We start from the raw sequence: 20,782 nt of genomic DNA on the forward strand, positions 1-20,782 counted from the left end.
AAGTATGTCAAGGAACTTTAAGATTATGATCCCAAATAACCTCTTGATTACAGCAATTATTTGGTTCATTCATATAACTTGATAAAAGTAAAAATTTTCTTATGTATTACTGCATAAAGGAAAGAAGAATTAATTGTTAACTATCAAGAATGAATAAGCTCTATATTCTTCAAATAATTCATAAAGTCCATATTCTTATGTGAAAATTAAAGAACCCACTGACAATTTAACAAAAATGATGACTACTCAATTTTGGCATCAAAGTTGGGAAATTAATTATGTTAATTTGTGGTACAAAAAAGGAAAATAGAGTAATGAACTTGACTGATGAAAAAAATAGTTTGTTTTCTGCCATTCTGTAAGGCAGCATAATGCTTATATCCATTTATATTACCAGTTCTCTAATTTGCATCCTTAAAAAATACATTAAAATGACCCATATATTACCCAGAGAAATGAAATATGAGTGCTTAGCATATTTTTCTCCTTAAAACTGTAATGCAGTGAACTTCTTTAGTAGACATTTTTTGGTTATTTTGGGTTTGCATAGTGGGATTTTTAATACATATATATTTCTCAAATTTATTCAGAATCATAATGAAGATGAATGCCTACATCCTTGATTTTCATGTATTTTGGATGAAAGCCATGAATGGGTAAGGTGCTAAAACATATGTACTTAATAATTTTTACTTCTTAAAGATACATTTGAGTGTTAAAGATATCTGCTGTTCTAAATCAATTAGTCAAAGGTCTTTGTAACATTTACATATATTTATTGAAAAAGAGTAAGTCAGATTCACAAATTCATTGTTTAAAGCTCCTACCCCTCTTTTTCTGGCAGGAATCTTGCTATCTTTTTAATCATTTGCGTAGATTCAGTACAAATATGTGACTGTTAAACCTTGAATAATGAAAGAAAACCTGTAACTACGCATTATCTCACTGTTAATTTATATATACAAACATACATACATGTGTGTGTGTGTACTGTAGATGGACACAATATCTTTATTTTTATTTATTTATTTTTAGGTGATGCTGCAGATTGAACTCAGGCCTCACAAGTGGGAGGCAAGCACTCTAACACTGAGCTGTAACCCCAGCCCCTTGTTGTTAAAATTTTTGATATAAAAATATCCAAGATTTTCTCTTAGTACAAAAACCTTTGTCTTTGATTCTCTGAAGTGGCAAATAGGCTTCCCACTGTTGCAGTCACATAACACAAAACACCAGCAACAGGGCCTAGAGAAGCTTCCTCAGTAGCTTCCACCTTCACAGAGAGCACCAAACTGTGATTGGACTTACACTGCATGTGAATTGGGTATTTAGTAGATTATAATGAGCACATGAAATAACCTATTGCCTCTTATTTCTGGGTGTTCTGAAATTTCTAATTTTTCCTGTTACAATAAAAAGAATGTGGACCATATTTAAGGAGTCATTTAGATGACTGAAGAAGGCTAAATTTTGTTTTGTTTTGTTTTGTTTTCTACTTATTTTTCTGGTACACTCTCTTCAAACCTTGTCCCCTAAGTTCTCAACTATTCTCCAAGTTACAGCAAAGAACGGGAATAGTTGCAAACATTTGTCAAAAACTGGTTCTTCAACAAAAACTAATTCCATACAGAATTTTCCTACTTCCATTCTCACAAAATTTAATTTAAAATATTATATTCTACTATTTTTTTAATTTTTTAATAAAAATTAAAATAGAAATATCTTCTTCACCCAATGTTTTTCTTCTTCCCTGTGAACATACATAGTAACTTAGTTAAACCTATATTTTAATGCAAGCCATTGTTTTAAATTAATGAAATTTTATTTTTAGAACAGTTTTAGATTTATAGAAAAAAATGAGCAGAAAGTACACAGACTTTTCACATAACCTATCCCTCATCCCCCTGACAATCACAGTTTTACTGTTATTAACATCTTATATTAGTGTGTGCTTTTTCTTTTTTGTTGCTGTTGTTAATGTTTCTGTTACTCCATTAGAGTTACACATAACATTGGGCTTAATTTTGACATTATGATACATGTATGACATATAAGTTTCTCCTTTTCTGTCCCCGGTACATCTGTACTCAGTAAACCTCCCCTCCTCCCTTCCCCTGCTCCCTTTATTCTACTGATCTTCTATTTAGATATGTTTATTTAGATACACATAAGGGTGGAATTTACTATGATTATAGTCATATATGTACATACTATTTAGATACATTTATTTAGATATACAAAAGGGTGGAATTCACTGTGTTATAGTCATATATATACATAATTTAATTTGGTCAATTCATTCCCCAGTTCATTTCCATACCTCCTTCCTCCCTCTCAGTCGCCTTCCTATAATCCACTGATCTCCCATTTATATTTCTGGAATCCTATACCTTCCCTTCCTTATCTTTCTTTTACTGAAACTTCTGCACATGAGAAAAAGCATTTGATCCTTGACATTCTATGTCTGATTTCATTTAGAAAGATGTTCTACATTTTCAGTCATTTACCAGCAAATGTCATAATTTCATTCCTTCTTATGGCTGCGTAAAACTCAAGACATTGTGCATATATACCATATTTTCTTTTTCCATTCATCCCACAAACCACAGGAAATAAAATAAAAATAGCCAAATGGAAGTACTTCAAACTAAAAAGCTACTGTAGAGCAAAGAAGACAATGAGAATCAAAGAAAACATTTACTCACTATACATGTATAGAGGTTGATAACTAGAAAACAAGGAACTTCAAAATCTCCATAGTGAGACCTTGTCTCTAAATAAAATACAAAATAGGGCTGTGGGTGTGGTTCAGTGATTGAGTAACCCTGAGTTCAATCCCTGGTACAAAAAAAAAAAAAACTAATTTTAAAAATGGACAATTTGCCCAAACAGACATTTCTGCCGCGTCCGGCCAAGGGAGCCGAGTCCGGCGAGGGACGGCGAGGTTAAAAGACACACAGGACACCAAGGTTCTTCATCCAGGAGTCAATAATAATCTTTATTGCTAACACACCTTTTTTTATACCCCAAGCAGCAGAAGTGGAAAACTACCCAAAAGCAGGAGGGAGGGGGGAGAAATTTAGTTTCCACATCTATTATTGTCAGGTACCGAAACCTCCCTTAACAATAAGTCCATCAGACCAGAAAAGGTCAAGGCATTCCCGTGGGATACATATGTCTCAGACGGACAAGCAGGAACAGAAAAACCGCAAGTTCGCCATGGCCTTGTGAGCTGGCCACACTGGCATGCAGAACAAACTAGTGGAGGTAGGGCTCCAGGGGCCAGGGTGGACCTGCTGCCAACAAGTCCCCCTCTTTTGTTTTTTGCATGCCAGTGGGAATCAAGTAGCCCCTGTCTTAGGTCGTTCACAGCCCTTGCGATGCTTACCCGTCTCTGGGAAGGCCCCGATTCCCTGTCTTAGGTCGCACAGCAAGCGTGAAAGTTGCCCGTCACTGGGTACTACAAGATCAGCTCAAGGTGTTATGACCTATCAAGACATTATTGCGGTGAACGCTTAACCGGTGAACGCTTAACCGTCTCCACCTACAGAACCCACGACCTTCACCGCCGAATGGCAGATGTGATTGGACCGAGAGATTAGACAGCAAAGATCCTAGTACAGGAAGGCAAAAGGGAGAGGTATGCATAGAGAAAAGATATGGCAGGAGTTCTTCTTTTAAGGAGGACACTCATCTTCGGATCGGTCTGAAGTATATCTCAGAGAGGTGATCATCCATCTTCAAGCGTTGATAGTGAACCTGTATTGGCTTAGAGGCTAAGATATTAATTTGATCCTTAATGAATTGTACTATCTTATTTACAATGCAGGGTCCTATTGCCACTACTAGAAGGAGGCCTAACAATGGCCCCAATAAGGGAAGAAGATAAGGCAAAAATCCATTAAGTCCAGTCCAGAGAGGGTTCTCAAATAATTCCCTTCTCCTTTTTTCTAGGTCTTCTTGGAGTTGTTTAATTTTTGTGCGAACTATGCCAGATTTGTTAGCATAAAAACAGCACCTCTCCCCAAGGGCTAAACAAATTCCCCCTTGATTGGCAGTAAGCAAGTCTAAACCCCGCCTGTTCTGAAGAACTACTTCTGCTAGAGAGTCTATCTGGTCTTGTAAGTCTTTAATGGTTCCTGATAGGGTTTGCACATCATCTATAAGCTGTTGAGATAGGCGGCGGTAAGAATGTATAGCCGTACCCATTTTGGTTGCTCAAATCCTCTGATGTTTTGATTGAGTTCAGCCGCCATATAGGCTACTTTAGTCCCACAATCAATGCTCTGGATATAACCAGAGGGGGCCGAGTGCCGGGGCCCTCCCTTACACTCACAAGGGGCTCCAAAAAGATATTCATGAATATTCCCAGGTGGGGGGTCAAGCCCTCCTTCAGCAAACCTGTCCAGAAGGAATGCCACAAGTGGGGTCCAGCTCATGAGGTGTGTCTCGGCACTCACTTGAAGGGGTGAGAACAACAGCGGCAGGATCAGCCATCTTGGGAACTTCATTTTGTCTTGAATTTTCATTCACCGGTCTGGTGCAGCGCTCCGGGATCCAAATGGGCTTCTCAGTTCCTGGGGGAAAAACACATACAGCTCCCCTCACTCTAGCTAAGAGTGGAGCCGGGGGTTGCCACTTTCCAGTGGATAAATCTTTCCACCTTATTTGAGCATCTTGTACAGTGGGAGGGGAAAAATGGCGTTGTGCAGCCGTGCGCCCTCCAGTGTCAGTGAGTAAAAAATTTAAAGTAAATAAGGTTATGCTTAGAAGCGCTTGTGGTCCCTGACAATTCCGGTATATCTCCCCCTCTTTTATTTTTTGTAAATAAGTTTTTAAATGTTGATGGGCTCGTTCCACGATAGCCTGTCCCTGTGGATTATAAGGGATTCCAGTCTTATGATTAATTTCCCATTGGGTGCAAAACCGTTGAACTGCCTGGCTTACATATGCGGGACCATTATCGGTTTTGAGGCATCGTGGGGTGCCCATGGAGGAAAAGGCTTTTAGAAGATGACTGATTACGTCCTTAGCCTTCTCTCCAGTATGTAAGGTGGCAAAAATGAAGCCAGAATATGTGTCAGTGGAAACATGTATAAAGGAGAGCTTACCAAAGCTAGGGAAGTGTGTAACATCAGTTTGCCAGACATCATTAGGTTGTAGTCCTCTTGGATTAACCCCAAGGGAAGGAGAATGAATAAATGGTGCACAGGTTGGACATAATGAGACAATTCGTAAAGCTTGGTCTCGTGAACATCCTGTGTGGAAGCGTAAAGACTGTGCATTTAAATGAAATTTGTTATGGAATTGTAAGGCCTTGTCATATTCGGTCGTCACACAGGAAAGGCCAACAGCATGAGTAGCAGCGTCTGCTTTTGCGTTGCCCTCTGACAAAGGTCCAGGGAGCCCTGAATGGCTTCGGATGTGGCCAATGTATAGAGGATCTCGTCTAGCCCAAATGAGAAGCTGAACTACCTGTAGTTGTTCTGTGATGGTGGATTGCTTTCCAATATATGATGCTGTTTCTATGACTAGAGCCAGATTGGCTACATACAGGCTGTCAGTATATACATTAAGAGGAATAGAACTATAGACTTTGAGAGCTATGATTAAAGCTTCAACTTCCGCCTTTTGGGCCGACTGACCTGACACAGGTTGTCGGAGAATTTGAGATCCATCAAAAACGACGGCAAATCCATTTTTGGCCCCATCTGTATATACAGTTTGGGCCTTTGGAATAGGTTCCCTTTTCATAATCTTTGGGAAGATAATGGGACACCTTTTAAAGCTCTCCAAAAGTCTATGTTTAGGGAAGTGATTATCAATCTGACCCTTGAAGCTGCACAGGAAAAGACACCAAAGGTCATGTTCTTGTTGTAACTTGTGTATCATATCTTGAGTGTAAGGTTGAATAAGTATGTCAAAGGTTTTTCCAAACAATGCATCACCCAAATATTTAGCCTTCCAAATTAAGTTAATAACTAGCTCATAAAAGGGAGTCAATACCCGGGGGTTAGAAGCCGGCAAGTGGACCCAATAAATGGGACCCGTTTGCCAGAACACTCCTGTGGGAGTAATTTTAGAAGGTAGAACTATAAATGACAAGGGCAGAGAATAATCTATCTGCGTAATCTGCATGTCCTGCAGAGCCTCTTCTATTAGCCTCAGTGCTTGTAAGGCTTCTGGTGTAGGTACTCTACACGACGTAGGAGAAGGATCTCCTCGCAAGAGGTCATACAGGGGTTTGAGCTCTCCAGTTGGAATATGAAAGGAAGGGCGCAGCCACTGTATTTCTCCGAGGAATGTCTGCCACTGATGTAAAGTTTTGAGCTGATTTATCTGGAACTGGGGTCTCTGGGGAAAGATTCCTATGTTATTAATGATGTATCCCAAGTAATTATAAGGGTGTTGAAACTGCACCTTTTCGGGTGCTATGACCAGCCCTGCCCCTTTTAGAAGGGATTGGAGGACTTCATAAGATTGAAGAAGTCTTTCTTTCTTGGGCCCTGCCAGTAAGATGTCATCCATATAATGAATGAGGTAGAGCTGTGGGAACTGCTGTCGAAAGGGTCGCAAAACCTCAGCTACAAAATATTGGCACATTGTAGGACTATTAGTCATCCCTTGAGGTAGGACGGTCCATTCATACCGTTGGTAAGGTTCCCTAAAGTTTGTGGAAGGCAAGGAAAAAGCGAAACGCTTTCGGTCTCGTGGGTCTAAGGGGATAGAGAAGAAACAATCTTTTAAATCTATGACAATAAGATGCCAATCCTTTGGGATCGCAGTAGGAAAGGGTAGCCCTGGCTGTAAGGGTCCCATGGGTTGCATAGTTTTATTAATAGCCCGTAGGTCCTGAAGAAGTCTCCACTTCCCAGACCCCTTTTGTATAACAAAAATAGGGGTATTCCAAGGGGAGGTAGAGGGCACCACATGTCCTAACTTAAGCTGGTCTTGAACTAATAGGGAAGCGGCCTGTAATTTGTCCTTAGTTAGGGGCCACTGTTCTACCCACACAGGGTCCTCTGATAACCAAGTAATGGACAGTGGAGGTGGCCGCACTTCAGTGGCCCCTAGGATAAATTTCCCAGTCCTCTCCGGTCTCTTCCCCGCCGGGTAACCTGTTCTGCTGGATCCACAGGTGATATTCTGCCCTCATGTCTCTTTCCTAGTCCCCTTCCAGGGATCCATCCCATGTCTAGCATTGCATCATTAACAAAGTTATTATTTCCTTTTAAAGTCTGGGTAGTGAGAATAGCCCCCATTTGATGAAGCAAGTCCCTCCCCCAAAGGTTTGTGGGGAGTCCAGTCACCACATAAGGCTGGAAATGGCCACTATGTCCTTCGCCATCTCTCCATTTTAAAAAGGAAGCACTTCTTTTTGGTCGGGTCTGTCCTATCCCCTGTAATATGGCCGAGGGACTCTGGAGGGGCCAGGCAGGTGGCCATTGTTTTTCAGAAATGACAGAGACATCCGCCCCCGTATCTAGTATTCCCTTGAAAGCCTTGTCCTGTATCTCAATAGTCAGGTTGGGACGTGAATCCAAATGAGCTACCCAAAAGGCCTGGGGAGTTCCAGTGGAGCCAAAGCTGCCGTCGCCCCGGGACCCACGGAGGGTGTGCCCAGGAATGGAAGCTAAGGGTAGCAGCAGCAATTGAGCTATACGCTCCCCGGGGGGAAGAATAACAATTCCTTGGGTAGCTTCTACTACTATTTTTATTTCTCCCTGATAATCAGCATCAACAACCCCCGTAAGAATCTTCAAGCCCCACTGAGTTGCGCTACCTCGTCCCAACACTAGTCCCACCGTCCCCCCTGGCAGGGGTCCAAAAACCCCAGTAGGCAGCGTCTGAGGTCCCATTTGGGGAGTTAATACCGCTCGGGAGGTGGAACTGAGGTCCAGTCCTGCGCTTCCTGGTGTTCCCCTGGGGAGTTCCCAGATAGAAAGGGGTTGGTCAGTGGGAGGCGTTGGAGACTCCCTGGGGCACTGTTTTGTCCCTGCACTGCCCCATACACTTTGGCTTCCGGGGCCCGGGGCGGGCCCCTGCTCCCGTTTCCCGACGGTATTGGGTTACCCTGGATGTCAAATTTTGACCTGCACTCACTGCTCCAATGATTTCCTTTATGACATCTAGGACAAATTCCAGGCATCCCTCTTCCAGCACCCTCACTCCTTTCCGGGCAGTTTCTCTTTATATGTCCCTCTTTTCCACATTTAAAACACCCCTTAGAGCTGGTTCCCCTGTTATCAGATTTTTGCATTCCAGTCTTAAGGGCAGCAGCCAAAACCTGACCAGTAATATGAGGCCCATCTATATCTTTGCATGCTCGAATCATGTCATCTATACTTTTGGCCCGGGAGGACTTAATAGCATTTTGGCAGTAAGTGTTAGCGTTTTCATATGCCAGTTGTCTAATAAGTGGCATAGCCTGTTCTAGATTAGGGAATATTTTTCCAGCAGCCTGCATTAGGTGGGCTATAAAGTCCGAATAAGGTTCAGAGGGCCCTTGAGAGATCTTGGAAATTTTTGCTTCAGTCTTAGAAATGGGCAGGGCTTTCCAGGCATGGACTGCAGCTGAGGCTATTTGAGCATAAACCCCTGGGTCGTAACTAATTTGTTGGCCTATGGTGGCATACTGCCCAGTTCCTGTTAACATTTCAGCATTTCGCCGTTGATGGCCCGCATTCAGGTTAATCTGAGCCAGCTCGCGGCACCTTTCATGATATTCACTTTTCCACAATAAGAAATCCCCTCCAGATAACACAGCCCTGCAAAGTTGCTGCCAATCATTGGGTATCAGTTGACTGGCTGAGAAGGACTCGAAGAGGGTCAATGTGAAAGGGGCATGAGGTCCATAATTAATGACCGCCTCCTTAAGCTGTTTTATGTCCTTGAAGGCTAGGGGGACATGGGCTCTGGCCGGCTGTCCATCAGCATCGGCGTTTTCAATCATTGGAAAAACCTGAGCCGCTCTAGAACCCCAGTGGACCCCCGCCCGTCTAGTAGGGGTGTCCTCATTCCAATCAGGATTATAGGGAGGAGGTGCGGCAACTGAGGGGGCCCTAGGCACCCTCACATTTGCCCTTTTAAGGCGATGTTCTAGTTCCTCTATCTCCCTTTCTAATCCCTCCTCTTCCTCAGAGAGAGAACTGAGGTCCTCAGGATCCTTTTCGGGCTTAGAAATCTGGAGGCGTTTCTTACCCCCCGAGCCCGAGTCCTCAAGAGGACCCTCATCCTTTAAGGATTCTGCCATTTGCTCCTCCTGCACCTGATTAAGGGCCTGTTCACATTCAGCAAGTTGATCCTTGATCTTTACTTTATCTGTTAATAAAGCATCCTTTACCAACCTCCATAAGGAAAAGGTGGCAACTGGGACACTGTCCGAGCCCCGGTCCCTCAATAATTTCTGAAGGTCATGCCTCACCAGGTCCCAGTCACTATTATTAAGAAATCCTCCTGTCAGAAACCAAGGACAAGCCTGGGCAATAATTTCAACGAATTCGGTTGCAGTCTTAGTTTTTATTCCTGTTCCTTGTGTATTTAACAGCTCTTTTAGTTCGTTGGCCAGACGAACCTTCGCTGTTGAGTTACCCATGGTACGTACCCTGTCTCTTTAAATTATCTTTAAACCAATCCTCCCCCTTCTTTCTTAGAAGGTGAGCCCCGTCCGCTTACCCCTGCTTTCCGGATCTCGGTGGGAACCTCCAATTGCCGCGTCCGGCCAAGGGAGCCGAGTCCGGCGAGGGACGGCGAGGTTAAAAGACACACAGGACACCAAGGTTCTTCATCCAGGAGTCAATAATAATCTTTATTGCTAACACACCTTTTTTTATACCCCAAGCAGCAGAAGTGGAAAACTACCCAAAAGCAGGAGGGAGGGGGGAGAAATTTAGTTTCCACATCTATTATTGTCAGGTACCGAAACCTCCCTTAACAATAAGTCCATCAGACCAGAAAAGGTCAAGGCATTCCCGTGGGATACATATGTCTCAGACGGACAAGCAGGAACAGAAAAACCGCAAGTTCGCCATGGCCTTGTGAGCTGGCCACACTGGCATGCAGAACAAACTAGTGGAGGTAGGGCTCCAGGGGCCAGGGTGGACCTGCTGCCAACAATTTCTACAAATAAGACATAAATTGCCAGTAGGTATATGAAAAAATGCTCAATATCACTAACCACTTGAGCATTGCAGTCCAACTATTGGATATATATATCAAATGCAAATGAAATTGATACAAGTGAACTTCCATGTTCATTGCAACAGTGTTCACACAGCCAAGAAATGGAGACAAGTTCCCATAAAGTAGGGAATAGATAGTGAAAATGTGATACATACACACAGTGGAATACTTTCAGCCATAAAAATGCAAGAAATATTGTCTATTGCAGCATGAATGAAACAAGATCATTACATTAAGTGAAATAAGCCAGGCAAAAAAAAAAAAAAGATAGGTACTGCATTATCTCACTCATTTGTGGAATATAATAAAGTTAATCTTATCAAACTTGAAAGAATGACAGTTTACCAGAGAATGGGGAGAATGGGGCCATGATGGAGAGGTGAATGAAAGGGCATCTACTTTGATAGTAGTAAGAATTTCTGGTGTGCTTCTGCACGATAGGGTGATTATAGAAAATAATCTTGTACTATACAATTAAAAAAAAAAGGCTAGCAGAAAGGATTCTAATATTTTTGCTATAAATAAATGATAAAGATTTGAGGAATAGGCAAGTTTAACCTGATTTAAACCTTACACAATATATACATATATCAAAACAGTACCCTATTAATATGTATAATTCTTGTATAATGTATCAGATAATAATAGATGACTTTAAAAAATGAGAAGGAAAAAGAAACTACTGTTTTCCCAAGTGGCTATAGCGTTTTGGATTCTCATCAGTATGAGAATTCTTGTTGCTCCATATTCCTGTTAGCATTTGTTGTTATCAGTTGTTTGGGATTTTAGTCATTCTGACAAGTACCTAGTAATAATCATCCCTTAATTTGCAATCCCTTGATGATTCTTAATGATCAACGTTTCTTCATATGCTTATTTTCCATCTGTGTATCTCCTTAGGTTAGGTACTTGAAAAAAATTTTTGTCTCTTTTACTGGGATTGTTTATTTTCTTATTAAGTTTTAATAGTTCTTGGTATATTTTGCATATAAGTTCTTTATTAGATATGTTTTTATAAATATTTTCTCTCAGGTTGTGGTTTATCTTATAATCCATTTAATAGTGTTCTTCCCAGAGCATAAGTTTTTAATTTTAGTAAGTTCAGATAACCAATTTTGTCTTTCATGGATCCCTCTTTTTTTATCTAAAAATCCATCACCAAACCCAAGACCATCTTGATTGTCTTCTATTTTAGCTCCTGGAAGTTTTATAGTTTTGAGTTTTAACAAATAAGGCCATGATCCTTTTCAAGTTTGCATTGTGAAAGGTTATTTTATTAGAGTTTTTGCTCTAATTTATTCATGTTTTCCCTGCTATCATATAATCTACAAGAGAACAAGGTCTATATCCTATTTTTAATTATATCTTTATACTCAAGGTCTATGTCTGGAATGTAAATGGAAGAAGGTACAGCAAGTTAATGAGTCAGTATGGCAATCAGACTATTTATTTCTAATTATTTACTCATTGAGCTTTCTTTTTGAAATGGCTTCACAAATAACTCATTTCGTATTTATTCTGTTATGAGTAAGGTATCACAGAGGAACTTATTTAAGGCAATATAATTTATTTCCAAGTGTGTTTTATTATTTAGTATTTCTCCTTTAAAAATAAGAAGGGAAAAAGGAAATGTTCAAAAAACCCAAAACAAACAATAACAATTTAAACACACACATATCTATAATATGAAAATCTCTGCATTGTAATGTTTGAATTGAAATGTTTGTACATTTTATCTTATAAATGAAAAGTAATTTCTTCATGGGAAGATATTATACTTATCTGAATATTTATAATTTTATATATTTTTTAAATAAAATGGAGTTTTATATAAAATTATATGCACAAATTATGCCACAATCTTTCAGATATACTTATGTTTGGACCTGACAAATTGAGCTGCATGGTTAAAGGGTTAGCAATTTTGTCAGAAGTTTTGTTTGTCAACATGTAAGCTCAATATTTTAATAAACAAATAGAGAATTAGAACTGTTAAATCAGAAATGGCTTGCATTTTAATAATATCATAAAATTAGGTTTAGACAGCCATTTTAGGATGTTCTGAGTAATTGAAATTGGTCTTACATAATTTAAAATACCTCTGAATGAGGCAACAGAGACTACTTAGAGGGATAATTCAGCAGTGAATGGCAGCTAAGGGATGTGGAACAATCCTGATTGGAAGTGACTTGGATTAAAATCTGTATGGAATAATCCCCAGGTGAGCTGCACAATTTTATATATAAAAGCAACTAATACTGTAACAAAAATGTTTTAGAAAGCAGAGGAAGAATATAAGATACTCTAGGAGACATACATTTAAGTATTATTCCAAATGTGTACCTTTAAATGATTTGTATACATAGATATATGTTAAGAAGAAAAACATTTATTCAATTTTAGGTTTTACTATAAATTGTCACACCCAATTTAACATAAAGTGGTATTATATTTTAAGTTAGAAAAATTCCGCTAAAGTATGCATTAAATCTTTTCCTCTGAAATTAGTTTTATGCACTAGATCTTTTCCGGGCAAAGAAATACAATAGAGTAAATCAACTTCTTTATGCAAACTTTATATTCCTTTACTGACATTTTTTTTTTATTTTAAATTGCATTTATTGTTAACTAATTCATAAAAATGAGCATATTAATGGAGTACCATGTGCTATTGTTTTACATGTATACATTATCAAATCAAGTATATCTATTTCCTCAAACATTTATCATTACTTTATGTCAAAAACATGCAAAATACTCTTCTAGCTTCTGAAGATATATAGTACACCATTGTTATCTATAGGGACCCTGTAATCATATACCAGAACTTTTTATTCCTACCTTACTGCAACTTAGTACCCTTGATCAAATTTCTCCATTCCTTACCTCCCCACGCTCTCCTCAAGCACTGGAAATCATCTATGTATTAAATTCCTATGAGATTATATTTAAATAAAGAAGGGTTAAGATATTTATGGTCCGCTTTGATGTGAAATCATGGTAACTCTAAGAGTTTACACTTGTGGGCTGGTAGATCTGTGAGCATATGTTTATGTGTCTGGTAATTCTTAATCTTTGAATTGAGGAAACTAAATAGTATCATAATTTCTTCAAAACATATAATATCCAAAAAACAGTGCAAATTCAGTTATTGTGGAGTCAGTAATTCGCTGATACAACAAACTGAACATTTTTGACTTATCCAATGCAAGAATCAAGTACTATTTATATAATTTTAGAAAGTAAATATCTATACTGCTCAGAAGACAAGAGTATAAAAACACTTGTATAAATCCAATGTCTTCAGATTAATTCATTGTTTGGATGTTCTTATTTAGAGGTGTGTGTCATATGATGTGTTTCATACACAAAAGCCATTAAACAATGCATTAAAATTAATTTGAGAATTAAATACACCACAGCAACAATATTAAAATTTGTTTAGTATTTGGCCAGATGATGTAACTTCTTGGATGCTTTTATAAATGTGAAATAATGTCCTCTTACAGTTTGTCAAAACTGAAGGATAAGTTACCATTTACACTGAGAGGATAAAGTACATTGCACTACTTTTGTATTTTGGAATAGTATTTAACAGTGAAATCAATAGGCATTGTTCTGGAGAACAGTAATAATGTCTTCTTAAATTAAAAGAGTAGCATGGAAAATGATTAACATGAGTCTCTTCTATAATAGAAAAGTGAATACAAACACATGAACATTTATGTATGTTTGTTCACACATTAAAAATTTAAAAACTATAGAAATTAATGCTTATTAACCCAAATCATGTCCAGCTTTATTTCTATGAAGAGTGTAATTTGTAAAGTTTTGCATTTTTCTTGCATAATTTTTTATTTCATTGTAAAATATTTAAAAATCAGTGTATATCAGGTTCAAGGAATATGAGAACTTAAGAAATTAATGTGATCATATGTAAATCTTAATTCCAAATAATCTATATTTTGCCATAACAATTACAGAAATCAGACAATTGTGAAGTTAACTGAGGGAACAAATTCCTTAACAAGAGCTCTAAGATAAATATAGCCAAAGTCTTCAGGTAGCAACATAAGCAATAAATAGCAAAATATCCCAATTATTTCTTGTACATTATTCTGATATCTGAAGAAAGCAAATATACCCAATACCTTTGCAGTCAACTTGTAAACTATCACATTTTTCCCACCAGCCCATGCACAAACACAGTTTTATGGTTACAAAGCTGTTGGATATTCCTAATTTTATATCAAAAAGTGATTTCAATTTTGGTATAATTGATATTCTTTTAAGCTGTTTTTCCTGTCCTATATTGTGAAACTTTTTAAGAATCTTGGTTTAACTTGTGACATGCGAACTTGGGGCATGTTGCCTAAGTGAGCCCTTTTAAATTCTTATTTTGGACCATACTTATATCTTCATCTTCATGGGTGTTTTACCAAGTCACCAATTTCTTCAAAATTTAATAAAATAATATAAAACATGTATTGAAAATCAAAAATATAAATAAGACCTAAAATATAATCTAGGGATATTTTGACATTGATAGGGTTTTTTGTAATTGTTCATATTAATTTAATTCCCTCAAAGGAGAAAAGAGAGACAGAGATACAGAGAGACACAGAGAAGGAGCATATTTTATTCAAAGATGAGATTGGCTAACTGGATTGTCCACAATGAAAAGGAATATTGTGGTTGCTTTGTAGTTTAGAAGAAAGAATAGTTAATAAATCCAATATCAAAACTTGTATGAATAAAGTATTCCACATTTGTACATTTCACTGAATTGCAACTAATTATGCATGCATCACTAAAAAACATAGCCAAATTAGTCAAAAATGTATAGATTCCCACCACTGTTGATAGGTTCAAAGTAGATTTTTATTGTAAAAATTTGATTTTCCATACACCACAGCACATTTAACATTAAAATTCTGATTTAGCCAGAAATTTATTTCTAGAGACAATGAGAAATAGAATGGTTGATATAACTCTCATGATATAAGTTAAAACGGTATTGAAAAAGGGTTATGTTTATATGACATCCACAGTTGACTAGATATTTGTTAGTTTTAATGAAAAATTGCTAATTTATTCAAATCCCTTAAACCCATTAATTAACTCTTTTCAATTTGACTGTCTTAAGTTTACTGTTGGTAGATTACTAGAACTTTTTTTCAGAAAGCAAATTCATATTTTATCGTAAACTTGCAACAATTAAAGACCACAAAAAGCTGCTTTTAATCACTTTTTGAAACTTTATTTAATCTACTACAAATTCTTTATTGCTATGGATTTATAATTAAATAGTATTACATATTGTAATAGTTACTACATTCTAAACAGTGATTTGGTTGTTACATTCTAAACAAAGATTGTCTTAAATGTTATAATATGATTAGCTTAATAACTTCCCCTAAAAAAAATCAGAAAATATGTATACATTCCTCATAGATTTCCTATAAAAACAATAAAAATTTAACCTGTTTAAATTTATGAATTTCTTATAAATAAAAAAAGATCTCCACTGGTATAAATCCCAATGGGTCATCAGATTTTTTTTTTAATCTATGACAATGTTTTCCCCAAATCTTAAGCTAACATTTTCCCCTTGGTTAGTATAGATAGGTTTAATATTGGACCTCAAATTTCAGTACTGTGAAGTTGGACCACTAAATATTAGTAAATTTGGAGAAATTTTACTAAATTTGGAGAAATTTGAATTATTTTGTAAGTTAAAGTTTAGTCTCATTGTTGATATATAATTCTTTCTCTCAAAAAACACTTTTACACAAAGCACAGATTTCATTAATATCCATTACTATATACCAGAACATCATTATACTCACTATCTCTGGTATATCTCTTTTTTTGCTGTTTATTAAGATTAACTGTCTGAATAAGCTCGACAGAATTATCTCCCAGAAATATTAACAACCAATTTTCTGTCTTGATATTTATAAACAGTAATTTAGTCAAAAATAAATTGGGGGGGGGGGTGCTGGGGTTGTGGCTAAGCAGTAGAGCGCTCGCCTAGCATGTGCGAGGCGCTGGGTTTGATCCTCAGCACCACATTAAAAAAATAAATAAAATAAGGGTCTTGTGTCCAACTACAGCTAAAAAAATAAAAATTAAAAAAAAAATCAATTGGAAACTAAATATACAATTATCCCATAATGAATATCATTTTAAGGTTGGATTTCGAATTCTTTTACTTTCTAGGAATTGCCAACATCCTTGCTGGGCATGGTGACACACACCTGTAATCCAAGCTACTTGGGAGACTGAGGCAGATGGATCACCAGGGCAATTTAGTGAAACCTTGTCTCAAAAAATAAAAAGGGTTGGGGATGTAGCTCAGTGGTAGTGTCCTTTTGTTCATACCACAGTACTAAGGAAAAAATTATTTTATTTCATAACAGTTCTCCAGGTTAAAATTCTGGTAGCCTTCATTGACAACTTTGCTCAGTGTAGGAGAAAGCTGAGGTTTCATCTAGAGACTCAAGACTCCACTTCCAAGCTCATTTATATGACTGGTTAAATATTTGGTTTTTGCAATTCTGTCAATAAGTTACCTATGTTCTTGCTGTCTGCACCCTGAGTCAGTTCTTTGCGGCTGGAAGATTCCCACATTTTTTCTTGCTTTTCCCTATTTGCATAAAAAAAAAACAGTGTTTCCTTCTCATGCTTCTAATCTCTATAACTTTTGTCACTTATTTTACAAACTGCATATGATTAGATTAAGTTAACATGGATAGCCTCCATTTTATCATACAAAAAAGTAGCATAAAAATGGAAAGAACACCAGGGTAGGAAAGATAAGAAGCCTTTTAAAACTGCTACCTGATGCAGTTCATCCTCTGACCTCTGTGATTCATATCTGTTACACATGTAAAGCACATTTGATCCCTTTCAAGTTTTCTAGGTCTCATCCTTTTCACTACAAACTGCATTAAAAGTGTTTAAAAAATATTTTCACCTAAATATACTCAGCTCAACAGTGCACAATCTTGCCATCTAATAATCTAAATCAGGTGTGGATGAGACTGCTCAATTCAGTCCATGCAGTACTGGTTCTTGGGCACAATTCTTTTCCATTGGGAGACCTGTGAGTCCAAAGAGATAATGTATCTATCCCCAACACATATTGTGATAGAACAGATAGGGAAACAGCTATACATAATCTGGCTGAATTTGGATTGCTAACTCTTTACTTTCCAATGCGGAAAATGGAAAGTAAAAGAGTTCGCAATTCAACCTTAAAATGATATGCAGTCAGAAATTTTAAATCTGAGTTTCTTAGATGTTTCGATGTCTGGCAATAATTCTCCATGACTCTCAACTCTGTGATCTGGGATCTCTGGTCTTTTTTTCTGGATCTGGAAGTCAGTTTTGTGGGTTCTCAACTGCACTCTCTGGTTTTCATTTCTGTGCTATATACACTTCATTACTGTTCCAAAAGTTTATATCAAAATGTGGGCAAAAAAGAAATGAGTTAAGGAAACAGCTGATAAACTGTGACCAGATAAATTATCTAGGACTTGATGATTAGGGGGGTACTCTGCTTTGCGTAGCAGATCCATTGTGGTTAAAATGTGCTTGGGAGAGAAAGTGAAGGCTCTGATTGGACAACCACCCACTATTACCTCAGAAGGATGGAAAGGTCCAAGCATATAAAATACAGGGAGGGCTCTTTGAGGAGATTAGTTATTTGAATCATGCATTGTCTCAGATATCTCAGCAGCAGCCACCTACAGAGATGGGAATATACAGGAAAGATCTATGGCCAAGTCTCTTTTCTAATGCAGTGAATCCACATGACATATGGCAGGCTGAGAATGTTTATACCACTTGAAGCATGGACAACAGGAACTAAAAGGGGGAGAGATAATATGGCATTAAAAATGGATGTTGGATTCCCAAAATCATGCAGGGCAAGAAAGAGGATGATAAAACTACTTATTTGCAAGCGTGCTACCCTTCAAGAAAGAGGAAGGATGACCATGGGGTGCAAAAGTGAGCCCAAAGGGAAGAGCCATGAGTCACAGAGCATTATTTTCAGATCATGATCCCAAACATGATCTGGGTTTCTCTAGCTGGGTTCCAAAATTGCTGAAGACTAATAACATTCCATTTTCTCCTGTTTTGGACATTTATGTCGGTCACTGTTATCCAAGATCTGTACTCTCATCATATTTTGAAACAAAGTATTTGTTTTCTAGGTATATAGGTACACAGATAGAAAGGGATTACAATTTGCCCATATATGATTTAGATAATGAGGTTTGAGACTTCTGAGTTGATGAAATTGAAATGAGATTTGGGCATTTGAAAGGTGGTACAATCATTTGATAACTCCTGAGGGATGTTGGGATAAAATGAATGTATTCTGTATGTGAAATAAATATGAATCTTTGGAACCAGCTGGTGAATTGTGGTAGGATGAAAAAAAAATTACCTTTCTGAAATACGTTCATGTTTTGTCTTTAGAAATTTGTTACCTTCCATAGGGGGGAGAAACTCTTCTGATTTGACTAAATTAAAGCTTTTGTGGTGAGGAGATTATCCTGGATTATTTAGATGGGTTCAATGTAATCCCAAGAGTCATTAGAAAGGGGAAGCAGTAGGATCATAGTCACAGTGTAATGCAATTTCAGAAGTAGAGGTCAGAGTGAAAGATTAATTTAAAGATGCTATTCTGCTAGTTTTGAAGGTGGGCTAATGAGCCATGGTACAAGGAACATAGTCAGAGTTTTGACTAAAGGCCAGGAGGTGGATTAACCTCTAGGACCTCAAGTAGAAACACAGACATGTTAAACTTTGACTTTATAGTATCTGTTTTCTATCAATAAAAGGTTAAAAAAAAACTAATACTTTAAGAAATTATGTGATTATTTGTTATAGTGACAATAGGAATTTATACCTCTTGCTTCCTAAAAAAATGATTTAAATTCCTTCTCTTTAATATTTAATAGAACTTTGAAACAAGCTGGAATTGCTTATACTGATATAACTTCCACAGTAGTCTATATAGCCTATGAGGTTTCTGTGGACTTCAGTGTTTTTACTCTGTTTAGGAAAAATCTTGCTTCAAAATATTTCTAAAACAATACCTTCTCCAAATTTGACTTCTACTTTTTTCATAGCCAAAGAAATTTCTGCATTACAAAAAAACTCATTTAAATCTAATTTCAGTGAGAAAACTTACTATTTGTTGTATAACATAAGACCACAAGTAATTCCACAGGGTAAAGCTCATGGGGGCCATTTTTTTTTCTGGGGGAGGGGGGGGGGGAATACCAGGGATTGAACTCAGGGTCACTCACTGAACCACATTCCCAGCCCTATTTTGTATTTTATTTAGAAACAGGGTTTTACTGAGTTGCTTAGTGCCTTGCTTTTGCTAAGGCTGGTTTTGAACTCTCTATCTTCCTGCTTCAGCCTCCTGAACCGCTGAGATTACAGGCATACCCACCATGCCTGGTTCATGGGGGGCATTTTAAAATCACACCTGCCACATCCACTAATTTTTAATTCAATGATTTCACTTATATCATGTCTTGGGAAAATAAAAAACATGGTTGTTACTATATTAGAAAGTATGATAACCATATTGAAGTTAATATGCAGGGCAATTCACTTTCCTGACATGTATCTGAATAGATGATATATTTTTCAGCTTTGTGCTATTGTAACAAAAAAAAACTGAGATAATAAAATTAAAAAGAATGGTTTATTTGGGCTTATAATTTTGGAAGATTCACTAATTAGTCATTTGGCCTTACTGTGTTGGGGGCCGCAGTGAAGCAATATATATCATGGCAGGAGCATATAGCAAGGAAAGCAGCTTATTTCATGATAACCAGGAAGCAAAGAGAAAAGACGAGGACTCGGGTCCCAATATACTTTTTTTAAATTTATTTATTTATTCATTCATTATTCTAATTTGTTATATATGACAGCAGAATGCATCACAATCATATTACACATATAGAGTACACTTTTTCATATCTCTGGTTGTATACAAAGTATAATCACACCATTCAAGTCTTCATACAAGTACTTAGGGTAATGATGTTTCAACAATATGATTCTATACCTAGAACACCCAAAAAATTCTACCAGAAAACTTCTAGAACTAGTAAATGAATTCAGCAATATAGCAGGATACAAAATCAACACCCATAAATCAAAGGCATTTCTGTATATCAGTGAGAAATCCTCTGAAAGGAAAACTACCCCATTTACAATAGCCTCAAAAAAAAAAAAAAAAAAAAAAAAAAAACCAAACTTGAGAATCAACCTAATGGAAGAAATGAAAGACCTCTACAATGAAAACTACAGAATGCTAAAGATAGAAATTAAACAAGAACTTAGAAAATGGAAAGATATCCCTTTTTCCTGGATAGGCAGAATTAATATTGTCAAAATGACCATACTACCAATATCCTTTCTAAGAATACACTACCGTTATATTAATGAAAGACTTTCAATTGACTTCACTTCTTAAAGGCTTCACTACCAACCAATAATACCTCAGACTGGGGGCCAAACCTTTCCCATATGGATCTTTGGGAGACACTTACATCAACCTCAGCAA

Source organism: Marmota flaviventris, chromosome 4 (assembly GCF_047511675.1).
Source record: "Marmota flaviventris isolate mMarFla1 chromosome 4, mMarFla1.hap1, whole genome shotgun sequence".
NCBI lineage: Eukaryota > Metazoa > Chordata > Mammalia > Rodentia > Sciuridae > Marmota > Marmota flaviventris.